Below are 19,719 nucleotides of genomic sequence, written 5' to 3'. Positions count from 1 at the left end.
CAGAAGGCCGTGCTCATCATGTGCAGGGCCGTATGCACCCAAGAAGAGACCTAAAAGGGCCCTAGCAAGCTGCTTATCCCTGCCTGCATGTGAAGCCTTGCAAACACAATCAAAACGAATACATAGACTTGGAAACTGCTCTGGCTTGAATGCATTCCCCAGTTCACACACGTTCATCAGCAGAGGATGAGACCTCTGCTGGTTCAAGGTATTTAAACACAACTTCTGACCAGTCACTGGCTGACCTATGGTGACTCAGAAGTGATCCCTGGGAATCCAGGCTTAAAAACAAGAATTTTTAAAACTGAGCAGCGGCTGTACACTGCAGGGGGTGGCGGAGACTGAGGTGGGGAATAGAAGCCACAGAATTAATCGAGGCAGATCACTAAACAACAAATCAAACAACAATAGTAAAACCGACCATCCCCTGGATTGGATGGGTTAATACAGAGTCCAGAGTTGCTACAACATATTATCTAAAAGAAACAGCAAAGTGTGACCCATACTCAGGAAAAGAAGTCAACAGAAACCTGCCTCTGAGGGGTGAGTGTTACTGTAATCAGTGCAATTATAGTTTTTTTATTCTGTATTTTCACATAAAATTATATTAGAAATTTCATAAGCCATTAAAATTTCTATAAAATATATTTTTGGAGATGTAGTCTTGCTCTGTCGCCCAGGCTGGAGTACAGTGGTGCAATCTCAGCTCACTGCAACCTCCACCTCCTGGATTCAAGCGATTCTCCTGTCTCAGCCTCCCGAGTAGCTGGGATTACAGGTGCGCACCACCACGCCTGGCTAATTTTTGTGTTTTTAGTAGAGACGGTTTCATCATGTTGGCCAGGCTGGTCTCGAACTCCTGCCCTCAAGTGATCTGCCTGCCTCGGCCTTTCAAAGTGCTGGGATTACAGGCGTGAACCACTGCACCCAGGCTGAAAATAATATTTTTAGTGATTATACTGTCATTTATCTAACCATGCCCCTATTGTGAGAAATACTTTTTTTTTGAGACAGGCTCTTGCTCTGTCCCGCAGGCTGGAATGCAATGATGAAATCTCAGCTTATTGCAAACTCCACCTCTTGGACTCAAGCGATCCTCCTGTCTCAGTCTCTCAAGTAGCTAGGATTCCAGGCGTGTGCCACCATGCCTGGCTAATTTTTGTATTTTTGGTAGAGACAGGGTTTCACTATGTTGGCCAAGCTGGTCTCAGACTCCTGAGCTCAAGTACTCCTCCCGCCTCAGCCTCCCTAAGTGCTGGGATTACAGGTGTGAGCCACTGCGCCCGGCCTGATTTTTTAAATTATATAGTCAAATTTCATTTAATGTGAAAAGCAAATAAAACAGGTTCTAGAGAAAATAAAAAGGATGACAATTCCACTGATGAAGGAAAATGATTGAAAATCAAATATATTTGAGAGAGGGGAAGCTGATATAGAGAGCAGCATAGTATACATGGTTTTTAAGAGGAAACCTATTCAAAAGTTATCAACATTCTACTTAGATGCAGAATATGAAAACCTTCTTTGTAGGGTTCCATCTTCTGTAATGGAAACACACATTCGAACTGTTATTGAAGACCTGCTTTGTGGAAGGTGGCAGGAATGAAGTTAGTTGGGAGTGTCCATCGAGCAGAGGAGCATAAACAAGTAAAAATCACTGAAGGCAGGAAAAGGTGCTAGACAGAGCGCAAAGCAGCATGTTGTGGGAGCTCAGAAAGTTCACATTGCCACTGATGAGAATCAGGAAAAGTTTCATAGAGGAACTGGCTTTTTACTTGTTCATGAAGATTAAGCAGGATTTCTCTAGGTGGAGAATATGAAAAAGGGCTTTCAAGAGAGGATGTGCGAAAAAGCACAGGAAGGTCACATGAGGCAGGAGGTTCTTTTTTTTCTTTTTCTTTCTTTCTTTTTTTTTTTTTTTGGAGACGATTTCTCTCTGTCACCCAGGCTACAGTGCAGTGGCATGATCTCAGCTCACTGCAACCTCCACCTCCCGGGTTCAAGCCAATCTCCTGCCTCAGCCTCCCAAATAGCTGGGACTGCAGGCGCGTGCCACCACGCCCAGCTAATTTTTTTTTTTTTTTTTTTTTAAATAAAGACAGGGATTCTCCACGTTGGCCAGGCTGGTTTCGAACTCCTGACCTCAGGTGATTCTTCTCCTGCCTCAGCCTCCCAAGTAACTGGGACTACAAATCTTGAAGGCCTAAATTTTGTCAAGAGGATGTGATTTTTTTTTTTTTTTTTTTTTGAGATGGAGTCTCACTCTGTCGCCCAGGCTGGATTGCAGTGGCGTGGTGTAATCTTGGCTCACTGCAACCTCTGCCTCGCCTCCCAGGTTCAAGCGATTCTCCTACCTCAGCCTGCTGAGTAGCTGGGACTACAGGTATGCGCCACCACGCCCAGCTAATTTTTTGTATTTTTAGTAGAGACACGGTTTCACCATGTTAGCCAGGATGGTCTCTATCTCCTGACCTCATATTTCACCCACCTTGGCCTCCCAAAATGCTGGGATTACAGGCGTGAGCCACTGCAACCGGCCAAAAAAAATTTTTTTTAATTTGAGACGGAGTTTTGATCTTGTCACACAGGCTGGAGTGCAGTGGCATAATCTCAGCTCACTGCAACCTCTGCCTCTAGGGTTCAAGCAATTCTCCTGCCTCAGCCTCCCAAGGAGCTGGGATTACAGGCGTGTGCCACCACAACTGGCTAATTTTGTATTTTTAGTAGAGATGGGGTTTCACCATGTTGGCCAGGCTGGTTTCAAACTCTGGACCTCAGGTGATCTTCCCACCTTGGCCTCCCAAAGTGCTGGGATTACAGGCGTGAGCCACTGTACCCAGCCAGAGTTGGTAGAACTCTGATTTAAATGTTTGGACTTAGAAACACGGAGTCACAGTGTAGTGTCCTCAGGCTCAAAACAAGGGGAGGGTCGAAACATCCTGTTCTGAGTTGCTAGCAGCCAAAAACGAAGGGGGTTTGTGCCAGGGGAAATTGCACGGGTAAATGCAGAGCGGAAAAGCATATGGAAAGCTTTGGGAATGATGAATTCCTCACTGACAGAGCTATGGGAGCAGATGTCAAGCAAATAGAAAATCATATTCATGAATATTCTGTGGATCTGCAGATTACTTTGTTAAAAGAGGATAAGAAAAAATAGGATCTTACAGCCCCACAGTGAAATACCTCACTCTTCACTAAAATCTCCCATGCCCTTATAGGAAAAGAATAAAAAACCATTGAAATAAAGACTGACAGACAATGTCATATAAAATTGTGAGCTGCCTTGAAAATAATTTTAAGTCCAGTAAAGTTAGACTGAGAAAAGCAGATCCATACTTCACCTTGTAGAATACCCAGGCTTCCCTTCGTGAGAGCAACTGGAGAAAGACTTTTTTTTTTGGCCAGGTGCGGTGGCTCACGCCTGTGATCCCAGCACTCTGGGAAGCAGAGGCAAGTGGATCACCTGAGGTCCAGAGTTCATAGATCAGCCTGGCCAGCATGGTGAAACCCCATCTCTACTAAAAATACAAAAAATTGGCCGGGTGTGGTGGCAAACACCTGTAGTCTCAGCTACTCGGAGGCTGAGGCAGGAGAATCACTTGAACTCCGGAGGCGGAGGTAGCAAGCAGTGAACTGATACCGCGCCACCTCACTCCCGCCTCGGCAACAAGAGCGAGACTCCATCTCAAAAAAGAAAGATTTTTTTTTTTTTGTAAAGGTACATTGTTGTTGCTCCACCAACTATGTTCTGACTCCGAGCTTCAGGCCCTTAGCTGCCAGAGGACTGGGCATTCACCTCTCGATTCCCAGGAGAGAAGGTAGTTGTGTTCCTGAGTTTTGCTCCCTTGTCGCCTGTCCCCAGCTCCATCTACCCACTGTCTTTTTTTTTTTTTTTTTTTTTTTTTTTTGAGATGGAGTCTCGCTCTGTCACCAGGCTGGAGTGCAGTGGCATGGTCTCGGCTCACTGCAACCTCCGCCTCCTGGGTTCAAGTGATTCTTGTGCCTCAGCCTCCCAAGGAACTGGGATTACAGACACGCGCCACCACACCAGGCTAATTTTTTGTATTTTTAGTAGAGACGGGGTTTCACCATGTTGGCCAGGCTGGTCTCAACCTCCTGACCTCATGATCCGCCCCCTCGGCCTCCCAAAATGCTGGGATTACAGGAGTGAGGCACTGCGCTCGGCCATCCAGTGTGTGTGTGTGTGTATGTGTGTGTGTGTGTGTGTGTGGTATATGTGTGAGTGTGTGATGGAGTCTCGCTCTGTCACCCAGGCTGGAGTGCAGTGGCATAATCTCAGCTCTCTGCACCTCTGCCTCCCAGGTTCACATGATTCTCCTGCCTCAGCAGCATCCTGAGTAGCTGGGATCACAGGCATGCAACACCATGCTCTAATTTTTTGTATTTTTAGTAGAGACAGGGTGTCACCATGTTGGTCAGACTTGTCTCCAACCCGACCTCATGTGATCCGCCCACCTCGGCCTCCCACAGTGCTGATGTTAGATATAGTGAACCCCAAGTTTCTCTTAAAAGAATCAGTATGTCAGTATGTTCAGCTCTCTTATTCTTTAATTCTCTATTTTAAAGTTTAACTTCCTTGTAGTTCCAGTCAACAACCTTCCCCGCTGGTCCTAATCAGTAGTTCACATCTGTTCCGGTGCCCCGGCTCCGTCCTGACTCATCCCAGTCACCTGCTCCAGTCACCTTCTTTGACCTAGGTCACCCCGGCTACCTGTGCTGACCCGCCTGTAACTGTCCTTCCTGCCAAACCACCCACCCTGCCCCTCCAGCTTAGACCCCTGCTCTCTTTAAAATAGGCAGTTGGGATTAGTATAGCAAATAGGAATAGGGGAACGACACAGTAGTAGGGGCAACCCCCGTCAGGGAATAAGTACCCCTTTTCCTCCCTTGTCCAGGTGTGCACTTGCCATTGTTCCACCTGTGAGCCGCACCCTTCTGTAGAAGTAAATTGCCTTGCTGAGGAAATTTATATTCGAGTGCTACTTCTTTTTTTTTTTTTTTTTTTTTTTTGAGACGGAGTTTCACTCATGTTACCCAGGCTGGAGTGCAATGGCGCGATCTCGGCTCACCGCAACCTCCGCCTCCTGGGTTCAGGCAATTCTCCTGCCTCAGCCTCCTGAGTAGCTGGGATTACAGTCACGCACCACCATGCCCAGCTAATTTTTTGTATTTTTAGTAGAGACGGGGTTTCACCATGTTGACCAGGATGGTCTCGATCTCTTGACCTCGTGATCCACCCACCTCGGCCTCCCAAAGTGCTGGGATTACAGGCTTGAGCCACCGCGCCTGGCCTCAAGTGCTACTTCTTTTGTGGCATCGAAAATTCTACTCATAACACTGGGATTACAGGCATGAGCCACCATGCCCAGCCCCCACTGTCTTTTTACATTGACACAGAGATCAGTTCCAGTAATCAATTGGGCAGGAAGTAGGGAGAGACTGGCCTTGGTATAGTATAGAGCGTATTCTCCCCATTAGGCGCTTAAGGGTAACCATAGAGACAGGAAAACTGTTCCACTTAGTACCACTGCATCCAGTATCAGACAGGAAAGGATGAGAGGAAGGAGATACCACCAGACCACAAAGAGGTACAATAAAGAAAAGCCAATTGGAAAGTAAAATGCAAAACTGGAAGCTGTGCCCTTCCACTTGCCCACTTCAGTGGCTTCAGATTTATCGAGGGGTTGAACAAGTACCCAGGTGGATATAAATTGGGACGACAGGCAACCCACACACTGTCTTGTTGACACACTGAGTTTGGAAGGGTCTTTCCTTATTTCTGTATGAATTAAGAGAAAAAACAAATTGGAGTGTACCAACAAAGACTGTGGGATACAAGAAATAGAGGAGGACTTAGAGAAAGGAAATGCTTCTGAAAATTATTTGCTTTCAAGCTGGACGAGGTGACTCATGTCAGCACTTTGAGGGGCTGAGGAGGGAGGATCACCTGAGGTCAGGAGTTTGAGACCAGCCTGGCCAATCTGGTGAAACCCCGTCTGTGCTGAAAATACAAAAACTAACCCGGCATGTTGGCGCACACCTGTAATCCCAGCTACTTGGGAGGCTGAGGCAGGAGAATCACTTGAATCAAGGAGGCGGAGGTTACAGTGAGCTGAGATTGCATCACTGCATTCCAGCCTGGGCAACAGAGCAAGACTCTGTCTTAAAATTAAAATAAAATAAAATAATTTTAAAAAGGAAAATTATTTGCTTTCAGAGCCAGAAGAAAAACTCAAACTATTTGGCATCTTCAAAAGATTGCAGGTCGGGTGCAGTGGCTCATGCCTATAATCCCAGCACTTTGGGAGGCTGAGGCGGGTGGATTAGTTGAGGCCAGGAGTTCGAGACCAGCCTGGTCAACATGGTGAAACTCTGTCTCTACCAAAAATACAAAAATTAGACGGGAATGAGAGTGCAAGCCTGTAATACCAGCTACTTGGGAGGCTGAGGCAGAAGAATCATTTGAACCCAGAAGGTGGAGGTTGTAGTGAGCCAAGATCATGCCACTGCTTTCCAGCCTGGGTGACAGAACGAGACTCCGTCTCAAAAAAAAAAAAAAAAGAAACAGAAAAAAGAAAATAACAAAGACATTCAGTTCTTCACCTGATGCTTATTGAACACAGAATATATGCCAGTCACTGTGCTGGGTGCTGGACATAAAGGCCTTTATATTCTCTATCCTCAGAGTATGACAGGCCATCATTAACCCTTAAACACAAGTTAATATATAATTGCAAATTGTGATGGTTGCCACAAATGGAATCCAGCACTATAAAGATTGCCTGGGAAAACCAGCTCTGATCCGGTGCTTAGGGAAGTTCTCTCTGAAGAAGGAATATGTAAGGCCGGCATGGTAGCTCATGCCTGTAATCCCAGCACTTTGCAGGCTGAGGCGGAAGGATTTCTTGAGCCCAGCAGTTCAAGACCAGCCTGGACAACTTGATGAAATCCCATCTCTCCAAAAAGTAGCCAGGCATGGTGGCACGCCTGTAGTCCCAGCTACTCGGGAGGTTGAGGTGGGAAAATCGCTCGAGCCCAGGAGATCGAGGCTTCAGTAAGCTGAGATGGCACCATGGCACTCTAGCCTGGGTGACACAGGGTGACCCTGTCTCAAAAAAAACTTGGGGCAGCCAAGAGACTGAAAGAGAACCAGGGCATCTGGTTGAGGTGAGGAATGCAGAGAATGTGATGCAAGATGAGATGGGAGAGGAACTAAGGCCAGAACACCCAGGGTCACATAAGGGACTGTGAGGAGTATGTATTCTATTCTAAGGGAAGTGGGAAGTCATTGAAGGTTTCTAACTAAGTAGGTGCAATTTATACTTTTATTTTATTTTTACTATTATTTTTTATTATGATTATTTTTTGAGACAGAGTCTCGCATTGTCGCCTGGGCTAGAGCACAGTGGCGTGATCTCGGCTCAAAGCAACCTCCGCCTCCCAGGTTCACATGATTCTCCTGCCTCAACCCCCTGAGTAGCTGGGATTACAGATGCACACCACCATGCCTGGCTAATTTTTGTATTTTTTTTAGTAGAAACGGGGTTTCACTATGTTGGCCAGACTGGTCTCGAATGCCTGACCTTATGATCCACCCACTTCAGCCTCCCAAAGTGCTGGGATTGCAGGCATGAGCTACTACGCCCAGCCAATTTATTTTTGTTTTTAGACAGGGCCTCACTCTGTCACCCAAGCTGGAGAGCAGTGGTACGATCCTGCCTCACTGCAGCCTCGACCTCCCAGGGTTCAGGTGATCTTCCCACCTCACCATCCAGAGTAGCTGGTATTACAGGTACGCACCATCATGACTGGCTAATTTTTAAATTTTTCTGTAAAGATGGGGTTTTACCATGTTTCCCAGGCTGGTCTGGAACTCCTGTACTCAAGCAATGCCCCCCCTCTGCCTCCCTAAGTGCTGAGATTACAGGTGTGAGCCACTAAGCCCAGCTGCAATTTTTTTTTAAAAGGTCATCTGGTCCCTCTTGGATAGAATTGGGAAGCTCATTGAGGGGGCCAGGGCAATGTGAAGGGTGATGAGCCTTGGGCAAGGGTGGTGGCTGACACTGCAGAAAGAAGTGAATGGAGTTAGGACATATTCTGGAGGTTAAGACTGGCAGAACGTGGTGACAGAGTGGATTTAGGAGGTGCTGGAGAGGAGAGACCCAAAACAACTCCTGGATTTCCAATCGGAGCACAGGGTATGTGATGATGCCGTTAATTAAAATGGGAAAGATGGGGGAAAAAGCAATTTGGGGAGAAAATCGCAGGAGTATAGGTTTAGGTGTGATTTGGTTTGGCTGTGTCCCCACCTAAATCTCATCTTGAATTCCCACGAGTTGTGGGAGGACCTGGTGGGAGGTAATTAAATCTTGGGGAACAGGTTCTTCCCATGGGAAATCATCTTTCCCATGCTGTTCTCGTGATAGGTCTCACGAGATGTGATAGTTATTATAAGGGGGAGTTTTTCTGTGCAAGCTCTCTCTTTGCCTGCTGCCGTCTTTGTCAGAAGTGGCTTGCTCGTCATTGCCTTCTGCCATGATTGTGAGGCCTCCCCAGCGACGTGGAACTGTAAGTCCATTAAACCTCTTTCTTTTGCAAATTGCCCAGTCTCAGGTATAGCTTTATCAGCAGTGTGAAAATGGGCTAATAAGAGGTGCATTAGGCCTCCACTGTTTGTGAGGTGTACAAGAGTAAGGAGGTCAAAAAAGTCCTAGATCTAGAAATCTGGATGAAGCTCAGATCAGGAAAGAGACATCGGACAGTTGCCCACTGTTACAGGTAGTACTTCTTTATTTTGATTTTATGTACTTTTTCCTTATGGAAATAGTCAAACACAAAAGTAAAATAACATAATGATTCTCCACACACCCATCAGGGTAAAAGTAATATTTTGCTATAAGAATGGTAAAGTCTCCTAAAGAGAAGGAGCCAGTTCCCACTTACTGCTCCAGTGCGAGTTTCCTCATCTGCAAAAGGAATACTCGAATCTGCCTCACGGAGTTCTGGTGAGGATAGAGTGAGATTAGCCACGTCAATGATGTACGGTAACCATTGTTAGCCAGGAATATTTTGTTCCTGTTGGGGGGCAATATTGGTCCAATGTGGGAGGAAGAAAATATATCAAGGTTTGTGAGTAGAAACAAAATGAGTTAACTTTTTAAACTTGGAGGAAAGTATTCGAATCGGTGACTCTTATGGATAGAACAAAACAGAAGCTGCTGACACAGCTGTGTCATGTCTTGGCATTCTCGACAGCAAGAGGCAAGCCAAAGGACACAGTCGCAGAGCCCAAGTAGAATTAAGGTTTCAATGCAGGCTGAATTGTGCATATGTGACCACTGGGTGCCCTGGCAATGAAGACCCGTTCATGGTAATAACATTATATTGAGAGAAAATATCGCATGAAAATGAAGTACGTATTAACAGTAAAGAGAGTATTATGCAATCTGGTCTGGTGAGGAGTTGGGGGTGTTCGCTGTAAAGAATGACTTTGAGAGGTTGGGTGCAGTGGCTCACACCTATAATCCAGCACTTTGGGAGGCCGAGGTGGGCAGATCACCTGAGGTCAAGAGTTCAAAACCAGCCTGGCCAACATGGGAAAACCCCATCCCTACTAAAAATAGGAAAAAAAAGCTGGGCGTGGTGGCACGTGCCTGTAATCTTAGCTACTCGGGAGGCTGAGGCAGGAGAATCGCTTGAACCTGGGAGGCAGAGGTTGCAGTGAGCCAAGATTGCACCACTGCACTCCAGCCTGGGGACAAAGCGAGACTCCGTCTCAAAAAAAGACTCTGTAAGCAGACAAAAAAATCTATTATGGAAAAAGGGTTAAACTGAGCCTGCACCCTGGAGCAGAGCTTCTCGAACTTTGATGTCCACACAAATCACCCATGGATGTTGTGGAAATGCTCGTTTTGGTTCAGGGGTCCCGGCAGGGGCCCGGGGGGTCTGGGTTTCCAAAGGGCTCTCGGGTGCTGCCTTTGGAGCTGCTGGGCTGTACAGCAGGAGTCTCTCTGGGATCTAGCTGTTGTCCCCCCCCCCCCTCCCGGTTTGCAGGAAGACTCCTGTATCACATACACCTGCCAGCACCACTGCTAGAAAGACTATAGAGGACCAGGACGAGGCAGAAACGCATTCCTCACCAGTGGCCTGTGGAAAGGGACTGGGCTTGCTGCAGGTGGTGGCTTAATTATTCCTCCCCTGTCCCTTGGATGGCCCAGGAAGGTGGAACAGGAGTCAACTGCTCTTGCAATTAATACTTTCACCAAGTCCAAACCCTGAGGAATTCCCACATTTGGAGGTGGAGGAGAGAGAAAATTATGAGAGAGATGACAGATATGAAGAACAGAGAATGCGGCACCAACACGCAGATAGTTACCGTTCCTGGCCAAGAGATGCAATCATGAAAGAGCTTTAGAAAAAAATGTCCTAAGCTTAAGAAAGATCAGTATCTGCAGACTGAAGGAATTCACCACATTTCAGGAGAATCAGCTATCTACACGTACACACATTTGGAAACTTTTTTTTTTTAATTTTTAAATTTTTGAGCAGAGCCTCATTCTTGTTGCCCAGGCTGGAGTGCATTGGCGCCATCTCGGCTCCCTGCGACCTCCGTGTCCCAGGTTCAAGTGATTCTCCTGCCTCAGCCTCCTGAGTAGCTGGGACTACAGGCGCTTGCCACCACGGCCAGCTAATTTTTGTAGTTTTAGTAAGAGATGGGGCTTCACCATGCTGGCCAGACTGGGTTCGTACTCCTGGCCTGAAGTGATCCTCCTGCCTTGGCCTGCCAAAGTGCTGGGATTATAGGTGTGAGCCACTGCTCCAGCCCCAACAATTTTTAACTACAAGTTAAAAAACTCCTGCAATCATTATGGCAGGAGGAAACAGATCATCTTTTCTTGAGGACTTGTGTCCAACACGTACTTGGTGCTTTACACGAATTCTCTCATTTAATGCACCCAGCATCCCAATAAAGTGGCGGTGCTGGCCTGGAAGTTGGCTGGACGCAGCAACTCAACCGATGTCGTCGGGGTCCCTCTGCTCTCCAGCCGCTCGGCTCCGGTTAGTTCTGTGTGTTAGCCTCAGCCTCTCCAACTGCAGACAGGCTTCCAGACGCGCCCCGGCAACTCCAGTTTCACGTAATCCGAGCTCGGGAACCCCAGAAGGAAGAAAGAGTCTCCCGCCCGGTTTGCCCAGAGAAGGCCTCCTGTTGTCTTCAGGCTATGCGCTCAACACTTAAATCCAGCACAGTGGCCGAGAGAATGCAGTGAGCTACTGGTCAGGGGATGAGGCTACTACAATTGGAAGGCCCACCTGAATCAACAGGTTGGAGTGAAAAAAACCCAAACAAGTAAAAGGGAGGAAGGATGGTTTGGCCCACAGATGCAAAGGGTCCACGACAGGGAGGGTCTATGAGTTGCCCCGATATTACAGGAGAGATCAAGTAACTTGTCCAAGGTCACACATCCAGTAAACGGCAGAGCCGGCAAACCAAGGCAGTCCAGCCTCAGAGCTCTTTTTTTTTTCTTCCCTCCCCAGAGATGCTTTATTACATGGAAACGTCAGTCATCAGTGATGGGTTCCTATGCCCATGCGAGGAGACAGGAACATCTGTGTGGTACGTGGCACTGTTCCCCTCCTAGCTACACAGACAGATGGGGACAGGGCGATGAATGGGTGCTTGGCTTCCTTGCTCTTGGGCAGGCTCTGAGATCTCGGCAGACAGAAATGAAAGCCTGGCAAACAGGGAGGCAGGAATGTTCAGGCGTCGGTGACCTCCATGTTCTGCAGCCGGTTTTCCAGGGTGACGTCTCTTGCTTTCTTTCTGCTGCCCTCATGTTGCTTCTTCTGCTTCTTTGATGGCTCCTGGTCAGTGGGCGCAGGCTTCACAAAGGGGATCAGTTCTTGCAGTCCTGGTGGCATGAACTCCTTCAATTTCTCAGACACAGTGATGCCCTTCTCTATCTGGTGGTTCTCCTTAACCACCCTGCTCTAAGGAAATAAAGCCTGTTTGGTTTCAGAATTCTCTGCAATATTCGCTTTCAGAGGAAAATGGAGCAACAGCTAGACTTTCTGGAGAAAAAGATTGTTAACTGAAGATTCATATGTTCTGCCAAATTGTCTTTCACAATTTCAGGATAGCTAAAAAGCATTAAACATACACCATGTGACGGGCACTGTTCTAAGTGCTTTATAGATATATTGAGCCATTCCCTCCACGAACAACTCTGAGACAGGACTTCTTATCCTCATTTTGTAGATGAGCAAGCCAGAATCCTGGGAAGGAGATCAGTTATCTAAGATCAGGATTTAGCCTAGGCAGTCCAGTCTTCTGAGCCATGCTGTGCATTGCCATGAGACTAAGGTTAAAAAACATAATCAATGCCCACTTCTTCACAAAAATCTAGTAAAAATATACACCACAATAACAAGAAATCAAGAAAACTAAGCCAGGTATGGTGATATGCTCCTGTAATCCCAGCTAATCGGAGGGCTGTGGGCTGGAGAATCATTTGAGCCCAGCAGTTCGAGACCAGCCTGGGCAACATGGCAAGACTCGGTATCTACAAAAAATACAAAAATTAGCCAGGTGTAGTAGTGCGCACCTCCAGTCCCAGCTACTCTGGAGGCTGAGATGGCAGTCTGGGCAATAGAATGAGACCTTGTCTCAAAAAAAAATTCAAAGGCAATTTAAAAAGTCGAAATAATCTGTATCTAAATCTAATATTTTATTAACAAAGAATGAGGAAACAGGCCGGGCACAGTGGCTCACGCCTATAATCCCAGCACTTTGGGAGGCTGAGGTGGGCGGATCACAAGATCAAGAGATTGAGACCAGCCTGCCCAACATGGAGACACCCCATCTCTACTAAAAATACAAAAATTAGCTGGGCATGGTGGCGCATGCCTGTAATTCCAGCTACTCCGGGAGGCTGAGGCAGGAGAATGTCTTGAACCCGGGAGGTGGAGGTTGCAGTGAGCCGAGATTGTGCTACTGCACTCCAGCCTGGGCGACCAAGTAAGACTCCGTCTCAAAAAAAAAAAAAGGGCTGGGTGTGGTGGCTCACGCCTGTAATCCAAGCACTTTGGAGGCCAAGGCAGTCGGATCACCCGAGGTTGGGAGTTCAAGACCAGCGTGGCCAACATGGTGAAACCCTGTCTTGGGAAAAAAAAAAAAAAAAAAAAAAAGTGAGCTCAACTCAGCCAAATGAGGAGGAACTAAAAGGTTACCATTTCATTTTTAAAATTCTGACAATTTAAGAAACATAGGCCACAGAATGCTTTTAAAAATTATTGTTGTTCTCGTGGAACTGGAAGTCATTATGTTAAGTGAAATAAACCAGGCACAGAAAGACAAATACTGCATGTTCTCACTCATATGTGGGAGCTAAAAAAGTTCATCTCATGGAAGTTGAGAGGAGACCAGAGGATGGGAAGGGTGGTTGTCGGGGATGAAGAGAGGTTGATTATTGGGCACAAACATACAGTTAGATAGAAGGAATAAGTTCTGTTTGATAGCAGAGTAGGCTGATTATAGTTTAACAGTATATTGTATATTTCAAAATAGCTACAAGAGAGGACTTGAAATGTTCCCAACACACAGAATGATAAATGCTTCAGGTGATGGATACCCCAAATACCCTGACTTGATTATTACATGTTCTATGCATGTAAGAAAATATCACATAGGCCCCGTAACTATGTACAAAAATGTCACAATAAAAATTGTTTTTCTGCTTGAACATTTTATTCAGCAGTTTTCCAAATAGTCTGTGACATAAACTTCTTTAAAGGAAACATGTTATTTTTTTTTTAACAAAAGATAATCAGTGTTTCTTGTAATATTATGTACTCACAGACTCATACTTGATGTAATTCAGTCAACTGCAGTCATCTCTTTTTTTGTTTGTTGTTTGTTTTTGAGATGGAGTCTCGCTCTGTTACCCAGGCTGGATTGCAGTGGTGCGATCTCGGCTCACTACAGTCTCCACCTCCTGGGTTCAAACGATTCTCCTGCCTCAGCCTCCTGAGTAGCTGGGATTACAGGTGCATGCCACCATGCCCGGCTGATTTTTGTATTTTTAGTAGAGACAGGTTTTACCATGTTGGTCAGGCTAGCCTCGAACTCCTGCCTTGTGATCTGCCCACCTCGGCCTCCCAAAGTGCTGGGATTACAGGCGTAAACCACCGCGCCAGGCCTGTTTGTTTTTTGTTTTTTGAGCCAGCCTCACTCTGTTGCCCAGGCTGAAGTGCAGTGGTGCAATCTTGGCTAATTACAACCTCCACCTCCTGGATTCAAGTGATCCTCCCACCTTCGCCTCCATGGTAGCTGGGACTACAGGTGCACCTCCACCATGTCCAGCTAAGTTTTGTATTTTCAGTAGAGACAGGGTTTCACCATGTTGTCCAGGCTGGTCTGAACTCCTGACCTCAGGTGATCTGCCCGCCTCAGCCTCCCAAAGTGCTGGGATTACAGGTGTGAGCCACTGTGTCCGGTTCCCACTGTAATTATCTCTATTGATGCTAAAATTATATCAACTGTGGGTAGTGGGAACTTCTGTAAGTTGGCTTTTGAGTCATTTTGGCATGACCTAGTAGACTTCGATATCTTTCTTTCTCTCAAAACATCTCATATGTGTTCTTCTCCAGACTCACAGAATACTTAGCCATCCTTAGCCATCCTCAAACGAATATATATGTTCTCTGTATTAATGAAGAAGATAAAAGCAATGAAAATACTCATAAGAGAAAAAAATAATAAAGCAAAAGAAATGTCAAAGAAGCATTAAAAATACTATTAAAAAGATGAAACATAATAAACTAAATGTAGTGGTTATAAAGATAAATATAAATGGAATCTACTCCCGTATTTATAAAAAACATTCCTAGATTGCATTTTAAAAAATCAATTATATGTTATTTAAAAGAATTGAACAATGGCAAAAAAAAAAATCAATGTTAGAGAATATATACAAAAGCGATCCAGGGCCGGGCGCGGTGGCTCAAGCCTGTAATCCCAGCATTTGGGAGGCCGAGACGGGTGGATCACGAGGTCAAGAGATCGAGACCATCCTGGTCAACACGGTGAAACCCCATCTCTACTAAAAAAAAAAATCAGCTGGGCATGGTGGCGCGTGCCTGTAATCCCAGCTACTCAGGAGGCTGAGGCAGGAGAATTGCCTGAACCCAGGAGGCGGAGGTTGCGGTGAGCCGAGATCGCACCATTGCACTCCAGCCTGGGTAACAAGAGCGAAACTCCGTCCCAAAGAAAAAAAAAACAACCAAACAAACAAAAAAAAACAAACCCTGAATAAAATGGCATTGAAATGTATAAAGCCAAAACACGAAAGATAGAGACTCCATTAATGGTACGATTTAAAAGCCTTACCTAATAGCTTCCTGAACAGAAGCATGTATAGCAGACAATGTAACCTTTTTTTGTCTAATGCCCTTGGAACAATTATAAAAATGGACTACGTAGCTGCATTAACAGTGGCACTTAAAAACAGGGTTTAATTGCTAAAGAAGACTCACGGGACCCAAAATAACAAAGCTTACAAGGCTACACTTTATTACAGGGAAAGGACCCACTATCAGAAGAGCATAACAATCAAGGTATACACCACCACGGACACTCCACAAGGGGTCTGGAGAGGCCAGGTGCAGGCCCCCACTGTCCTCTTCATAGCCCCAGGCCGGATGTCTCCTGGATCCAGAACCACTAATGTGTGCACAAAACACTTCAGAACCAGGGAGACGAAAATGAAGTCTTTACTGAGGAGGTTTATATTTTGCAGGTCTCCTGCATAACCAACAGAACCCTGGGGAGGAGAAGGAGGTTGTGAGGCAGGGAGGGGAATCACATCAAGACCAGGTGTTCTTTCATATCATTGTTATCAATAAACAATGCTGACAAGCTCGATCAAACTGCCCTGAAAACTCTTAGGGCTCATGGCTACGTGAAGACACTATTAATATGTTTCATGCTTTGACCAGAAGTTAGTGTCAAGCAGGAGCTTTATCTAAATAGCTCAGGCTAATTACAGACCTGCTATGATTAACCCTTACAGCACAAGAGCAAGACACGAAAACTCTCAATAATTTCCAAAAAGCTGAAACCATATAAACTCCATTTTTGGACTATAATTCGAAAATTGAATGAATATGATGAATAAAATAATCAAAATGCAAATTAAAATAAGGTACTTTTTTTTAGAACTTAAGTCTGATGAAAATGAATGTTAATATCCAGTGTCAGTAAGGATCTAAGGAAAAATAGGCCCCTTTATTTACTGCTCTTGGAAACAAATTTGTAGACTTCTCAAGTACATCTCGGTAATCAGTATCAAATCCTTAAAAAGGTACGTTCTTTCTGCACAGAAATTACATACGTGGCATTTTATCCTGAGGAAATAATTGCAGATATAGGCTGACAAGGATGTTTATTGCAGTATAGTGGATAATAGCAAATGTTGGAAACCAAACAATGTCCACTTACATGGTTTGGCTGTGTCCCCACCTAAATCTCATCTTGAATTGTAGTTCCCATAATTCCCACGTGTTGCAGGAAGGACCAGGTGGGAGATAATTAAATCATGAGGGTGGTTTCCCTCATACTGTTCTCTTGGTAGTAAATAAGTCTTATGAGATCTGATAGTTTTATAAGGGGTTTCCCCTTTTGCTTGGTTCTCTTTCTCTCTCGTCTGCCACCATGTAAGATGTGCCTTTCACCTTCTGCTATGATTGTGAGGCCTCCCCAGTCACTTGGAACTGCGATTCCATTAAACCTCTTTTTCTTTATAAATTATGCGGTCTTGGGTATGCCTTTATCAGCAGCATGAGAACAGACTAATACAGTAAATTGGTACCAGTAGAGTGGGGCACTGCTGTGAAGATACCCGTAAATGTGGAAGCAAATTTAGAACTGGGTAACAGGCAGAGGTTGGAGCAGTTTGAAGAGCTCAGAAGAAGACAGGAAAATGTGGGAAAGTATGGACCTTTCTAGAAACTTGTTGAATAGCTTTGTCCAAAATACTGACAATGAAATTCAGGCTGAGGTGGTCTCAGATGGAGACGAGAAACTCGTGGGGAACTGGAGTAAAGGTAACTCTTGCTGTGTTTCAGCAAAGAGACTGGCAGCATTTTGCCCCTGCCCTAGAGATCTGTGGAACTTTGAACTTGAGGGAGATGATTTAGCATGTCTGGCAGAAGAAGTTTCTAAGCAGCAAAGTATTCAAGAGGTGACTTGGGTGTTGTTAAAAGCATTCAGTTTTAAAAGGGAAACAGAACATAAAAGTTTGAAAAATTTGCAGCCTGAAGATGCGATAGAAAAATTCATTTTCTGAGGAGAAATTGAAACTGGCTGCAGAAATTTGTATAATTAACAAGGAACCAAATGTTAATCATGAAAACAGTGGGGAAAATGTCTTTATGGCATGTCAGAGACCTTTGTGACAGCCCCTCTCATCACAGGCCGGAGGCTTAGGGGGAATAAATGGTTTTGTGGGCTGAGCCCAGGGTCCCCTGCTGTACGCAGCCTAGGGACTTGGTGTTCTGTATCCTAGACGCTCTAGACGTGGCTAAAAGGGCCCAAGGTACAGCTTGGCCCATGGCTTCAGGGTGCAAACCCCAAGCTTGGCAGCTTCCATGTGGTGTTGGGCCTGCAGATGCACGGAAGTCAAGAATTGAGGTTTGGGAACCTCTGCCTAGATTTCAGAGGATATATGGAAATGCCTGGATGTCCAGGCAGACATTTGCTACAGGGGCAGAACCCTCATGGAGGACCTCTGCTAGGGCTGTGTGGAAGGGAAATGCGGGGTGGGAGCCCCCAACACAGAGTCCCCACTGGGGCACTGCCTAGTGGAGCTGTGAGGAGTGGGCCACCATCCTCCAGACCCCAGAATGGTAGATCCACTGACAGCTTGTACTGTGCACCTGGAAAAGCCACAGACACTCAGTGCCAGCCCGTGAAAGCAGCCAGGAGTGGGGCTGTACCCTGCAAAGTCACAGGGGTGGGAGCTGCCCAAGACCATGGGAACCCACCTCTTGCATTGATGTGACCTGGATGTGAGACATGGAGTCAAAGGAGATCATTTTGGAGCTTTTTTTTTTTTTTTTTCCTCAAATGGGGTTTCACCATGTTGGTCAGGCTGGTCTTGAACTCCTGACCTCGTGATCCGCCCGCCTCGGCCTCCCAAAGTGCTGGGATTACAGGCGTGAGCCACTGCGCCCAGCCCATTTTGGAGCTTTAAGGTTTGACTGCTGTGCTAGATTTTGGACTTGCATGGGGCCTGTTGCCCATTTGTTTTGGCCAATTTCTCCCATTTGGAACAACTGTATTTATCCAATGCCCCCACTGTATCCAGGAAGTAATTAACTTGCTTTTGATTTTACAGACTGATAGGCTGAAGAGACTTGCCTTGTCTCAGATGAAACTTTGGGACTGTGGCCTTTTGAGTTGATGCTGAAATGAGTTAAGACTTTGTGGGACTGTTGGGAAGGCATGATTGGTTTTGAAATGTGAGGACATGAGACTTGGGAGGGGCCAGGGGTGGAATGATATGGTTTGGCTGTGTCCCCACCCAAATCTCATCTTGAATTATAGCTCCCATAATTCCCATGTGTTGTGGAAGGGACCTGGTGGGAGATAATTCAATCATGGAGGCAGTTTCTCCCATACTGTTCTTGTGGTAGTGAATAAGTCTCAGGAGATCTGATGATTTTTTTAAAAATGTATTTATTTTACTTTAAGTGCATACTATATCTGGCATTTCTCCCCATGTTATCCCTCCCCACCCTCTCCTCCCTTCCCACCCCCCATTGTCCCTCCCCTAGTTCCCCCCCCCCAAATGCCCCCAGTGAGTGATGCTCCTCTCCCTGAGTCCACGTGTTCTCATTGTTCAGCACCCACCTATGAGTGGGAATGTGTGGTGTTTGGCTTTCTGTTCTTGTGTCAGTTTGCTGAGAATGATGGTTTCCAGATTCATCCAAGTCCCTACAAAGGACATGAACTCATCGTTTTTTATGGCTACGTAGTATTCCATGGTGTGTATATACCACATTTTCTTTGTCCAGTCTATCATTGATGGGCATTTAGGGGTTTCCCCTTTCACTTGGTTCTCATTCTCTCTTGTTTCGTAAGACATGCCTTTTGCCTTCCACCATGATTCTTAAGCCTCCCCAGCCATGTAGAACTGTGAGTTCATTAAATCTCTCTTTCTTTATAAATTACCCAATCTTGGATACGTCTTTATCAGCAGCATGAGAACAGACTAATACACCTAGCAATATGGGGACTGTTTTAGTAACTTATATCCATATTCAATTATTCAAAAAAAATTGGTAGAGGTCTGTCTTATGGCAGGCTCTGTTAATTGCAGATCTAATATCCTTTCCTCTCTTCTTCTATGCTAACAGCACCCAGATATTGTTCAGGACAGCAATGTTCACTGCCCTAGGCACAAAATTAGGACAATCCTGATCCCACTTTCCCAGCTTCTCTTGCAGCTAGGAGTGGCCATGTGGTCCAGTTCTAGTCATTGAGATGTATAGAGAAGTCTCCTGGGGACTTTTGAGAAGGATTTTTGCTTTCCTGATAAAAGCGACAGATGTTGCTGATGCCAACAGTCATCTACTGCAAACTTTATGTTAAATGAGAAAAATTAGTATTTGTTAGGAAAGGGGGTCAGTTGTATTTTTTGT

This window comes from Sapajus apella, unplaced genomic scaffold (genome assembly GCF_009761245.1).
Source record: "Sapajus apella isolate SASKATOON/1434 unplaced genomic scaffold, GSC_monkey_1.0 scaffold17, whole genome shotgun sequence".
Classification (NCBI taxonomy): Eukaryota; Metazoa; Chordata; class Mammalia; order Primates; family Cebidae; genus Sapajus; species Sapajus apella.
Note: the sequence above shows the minus strand (reverse complement) of the source record.